At 32.3% G+C, this 4547-nt stretch overlaps 1 non-coding gene across 1 annotated transcript; it reads right to left on the bottom strand.

Annotated features, from left to right (window-relative positions):
• Positions 1-2129: 2129 nt before the first annotated feature.
• LOC127714982 (5S ribosomal RNA) lies at positions 2130-2248 on the bottom strand. Its single transcript, XR_007988021.1, has one exon. It is a non-coding gene; the product is annotated as a 5S ribosomal RNA (ribosomal RNA).
• Between the last annotated feature and the right edge of the window lie 2299 nt (positions 2249-4547).

Raw genomic sequence — 4547 nt, 5'->3', positions numbered from 1 at the left:
CAAGCCTAGAACGAATTTCGATATGTAAATAAATTCTGAAAAAAATGAATTTGTCTCCGTTTTCTGAAAATTATCATATTTGTCTCCGTTTTCTGAAAATTATCATATTTGGGTATTATTTCTAAACATTTTGTAAGTAAGATTGTAGTATGATGCTAAACTAAATTAAAAAAAATGATTTTTTTATGGTAAAACAAATGAAAAAAATATTAAATTTTGTTTCTCAGTTCTTCCCATGTTTATTTTGTCAGTTTACTGTCCTAAATAAGTGCTATCGTATATTGAACTCTCGCCATTTATCATATTTTGGTATTTTACTGAAAAAAAAATTATGAACATTTCGGTCCGTACAAAAAACATGATGTATCCTTTCAATGTTGGTTTTCGAAAACAAAAGAACAGCGAGAAAGACTATTTCGGAGACTGTTGATTGACACGAAATCCGTCCAAACCACGACTAAGTCTTCGTGCACATATTTTAAAGAGTCAAAACCCCAGAAACTTGCTCGTAAGCCAAACCAAAGAAAAAGACCAAGGGCAGCATGTACGCAGCCAAGATATTAGACTTACCGAATCATATAAATAAATTCATCTAAATATTTGCATTGTAAATATTGTACATAATTGTCTTCTCTATACCAATGTATATGGTTTATTGAGAATAAAGATATACAAATTCAATAAAATTTGATATTCAGTAAACATTGTTTTTGTTTATTAAGTTGATTTGGAGAGAGAGAAAAAAAAATCCCAAAGAAAAACAAAAATATAACTTGTTACAGAAAAACGGCAACCATAAAATAACACGATTTTTTAATTTTCTTTATGCATGAACTGCAGACCACAACAAAATTAATTTAGCCGTCATCATGAAAAATAAACTGAAAAAGAACATCGAAATAATACCCAAATATGATAATTTAAATACAATTAAATACAACAATGATGAAGTAGAGCAGAATATAATATGGTACAACAGTGCCAGCGTTCTGAAGATCCATAGTTATCCATAGAATTTTTTTTTTTTTTTTTCTCCATAAACGTAAAATTTACTATGCATAATTTAAATTTAACTACATTAAACAATCCCTAAAAACTTAAAACATCGTGTTATTAATTTTAAACGTAACACTGTACTAACAACACAATTCATAAACAACAATAAAGATAATCCAATCAATTTTGTTGATTGAATAATTCACGGCTCAGTAGTTGTGTAATCAGTGACACGTGCCCTCATTATTTTATAAGAATTGACATATCTATCTAAGTTCGATTTCAAATTCTACCAAAATTTAACTCTTAAATAAGTAGCATGTAACGAATATATACAGCCATCCTGTTTGCAAATACGATGCCTATAAAGGGTCCTGAGTGCACTTTGTATGTCCTGAGTGCACTCAGGAGGTCCTGAGCAGTGTTTAGACGTACCCTTGTATTATTTCACAAAAACTAGATTGTGCTATAAAAATGGTATGTATTTGAAGTAAAATCATTCCTAAATATGTTTTTGTTTTCAGATATACGCAGAAATAAAGAGACTTCACAGAAATTTAAATTTTGCCTTGGATATGAAAGCACACCAAGATGACAAAATTCGAAACCGGGACTTCCTTGACTGAGTTGGAACAAAGTTTCAAATAGTCGACCTTTTTTTGCTTGAGTTTTACAAGCTTTAATTAGTATTTATTGTTTTTTATTTGTTTTTGCTGAAATGAATATTTGTTAATCACAATCCTTTCAGAAATGTTGTGAATCATATAAGCCCTGGTCAAAAAGGAAGAGACGAGTTCAAAGGACAAAAATGGCGGATAACAGTATTTTTAAGATTTTCGTTTTAAGTTTTTGAGCCTCATGCATATGAAAAGAGTAAAATTTTCAAGCTTATATATGGCCCGACGTGTGCATTACTGGATTTGCATTTATTTTTAAAAATAGTTTAAAAGATTTCACCAGGTTGGTAATGAAAAAAATAAAATTATGAATGATATATTTTCTGTTTCCTTCAAAAGTTAGATATATTATATTAAATGTTACATCCCCAGACATCCATATAAAGAAATAAAAAAGATAGAACGTATGTTTGGGAGAAGTGAAAAATTATAAGTAAAAAAAATAAAAGAAGAAAATGTCTACAACACCCGGTATTCCCAGGCGGTCACCCATCCAAGTACTAACCGAGCTCGACGTTGCTTAACTTCGGTGATCGGACGAGAACCGGTGTTTTCAACGTGATATGGTCGTAGACACTAAAGTGCTAAAAAATTTGATATATAAAGTTAGGAACCGCCGAAAGTCGTGTTTTTAGCATTTCTTGACAGAATTTGTATAAAATAAGAAAATTATCAGGTATAAAAATATATATAAACTACACGATCCAGAGTGGAAGATAGTAAAACTTAACAAGTTCACATGCACTTTAGAGAAGACAAAAAAATGCAAGAATAGAAAGACAGATATGGAATATGGGGACGAGCTTGATTTTATTTGTAACCAAGTTATGTACCATGCAACAATTTCAGACTCTTTTTGAAAAATTTTGGTAGCCCTTAAAAGGGCTGTTTAAGCTTTAAAAGCATCATATGCTTCCTCCATTTACTTCTTCTTTGGGGTCTTTGCCTTCTTTGGTTTAGCTGCAGCCTTGGTCTTTTTTGGTGATTTTGTGGCTTTCTTTGCAGATTTGGCAGCGGGTTTTGCAGCAGGTTTCTTGGTAGCTGGTTTCTTTGCTTTTGGTTTAGCTGCTTTCTTTTCACCAGCTGGTTTCTTTGCTGCAGGTTTCTTTGTGGCAGTCTTTTTAGGTGTCTTTGCCTTCTTTGGTTTAGCGGCTTTAGGCTTAACTGCTTTCTTTGCTGGCTTCTTAGCTGGTTTAGCCACTTCACCTATCTTAAAACTTCCAGAAGCGCCGGTACCCTTCGACTGTTTCAAGCTATTGCTCTTCACTCCTGATTTCAAAGCTAACTTCAAGTGAGTGTTGACTGTTTTTGCATCGCTACCAACATTGAAGTTTGCTATGATGTACTTAAGGATGGCTTGACGGCTAGAGCCCCCGCGCTCTTTCAATGCAGAGATAGCTTTCCCTACCATCTCGCTGTATTTTGGATGAGTAGCTACTTTCTTTGGTTTAGCTGCAGCTTTCTTCTTTGATGACTTAGCTGGAGTCTTGACTACTACTGGTGCATCAGACATTTTGCGACTTTGGTTGTTGAAAGATGTGTGCGAGTTGAACGACAAATAACAATGATGTGCAAAAATTGCGGTTTGCGGCTAGTTAATCTCATAACGCGGACCTCGACGAGAGCACCCTTAAACTTTCATGACAATCTATTTCAAACAAATCGACAAGAATTTCTGTGTGCTTGTTCGACAAGTTTTAACCATTTGTTTCAAATAAATTGTACTTTTTGATATATAAATCATATACGAAAATGTTCAGCAGGAATTTTTCTTTCAGAATATGTGATTAAAATTAAACAAAATATCACAAGTGAAGAAATATTTACGATTAATGTGCAACTTGTCAATTTCACTCGTGCGATTCTTCATCAGAAAACGTGTTGTATTATTTCACAAAAACTAGATTGTGCTATAAAAATGGTATGTATTTGAAGTAAAATCATTTCTAAATATGTTTTTGTTTTCAGATATACGCAGAAATAAAGAGACTTCACAGAAATTTAAATTTTGCCTTGGATATGAAAGCACACCAAGATGACAAAATTCGAAACCGGGACTTCCTTGAGTGAGTTGGAACAAAGTTTCAAATAGTCGACCTTTTTTTGCTTGAGTTTTACAAGCTTTAATTAGTATTTATTGTTTTTTATTTGTTTTTGCTGAAATGAATATTTGTTAATCACAATCCTTTCAGAAATGTTGTGAATCATATAAGCCCTGGTCAAAAAGGAAGAGACGAGTTCAAAGGACAAAAATGGCGGATAACAGTATTTTTAAGATTTTCGTTTTAAGTTTTTGAGCCATATGCATGTGAAAAGAGTAAAATTTTCTAGCTTATATATGGCCCGACGTGTGCATTACTGGATTTGCATTTATTTTTTAAAATAGTTTAAAAGATTTCACCAGGTTGGTAATGAAAAAAATAAAATTATGAATGATATATTTTCTGTTTCCTTCAAAAGTTAGATATATTATATTAAATGTTACATCCCCAGACATCCATATAAAGAAATAAAAAAGATAAAACGTATGTTTGGGAGAAGTGAAAAATTATAAGTAAAAAAAATAAAAGAAGAAAATGTCTACAACACCCGGTATTCCCAGGCGGTCACCCATCCAAGTACGAACCGAGCTCGAATGTGCTTAACTTCGGTGATCGGACGAGAACCGGTTTTTTTCTCTTGATAAAATTTTATTTAAATAATACATATAAAAAGAATAATCAGGCTATACTCCTGAAAATTCACATTATCACAATATAAGCATGTAAGATTACAACTTCAATCATATGTAATAGATTCACAATAAATAACACATGATCATGATCATGATCAACAAATGGAAGTTTATAACGACCTTGACTGGCTATACAGCCC

Source organism: Mytilus californianus, unplaced genomic scaffold, assembly GCF_021869535.1.
Source record: "Mytilus californianus isolate M0D057914Y unplaced genomic scaffold, xbMytCali1.0.p SCAF_1, whole genome shotgun sequence".
Taxonomy (NCBI): domain Eukaryota; kingdom Metazoa; phylum Mollusca; class Bivalvia; order Mytilida; family Mytilidae; genus Mytilus; species Mytilus californianus.
The sequence above is the reverse complement of the archived record's forward strand: the minus strand, read 5'-3'. Positions and strand labels throughout refer to the sequence as shown.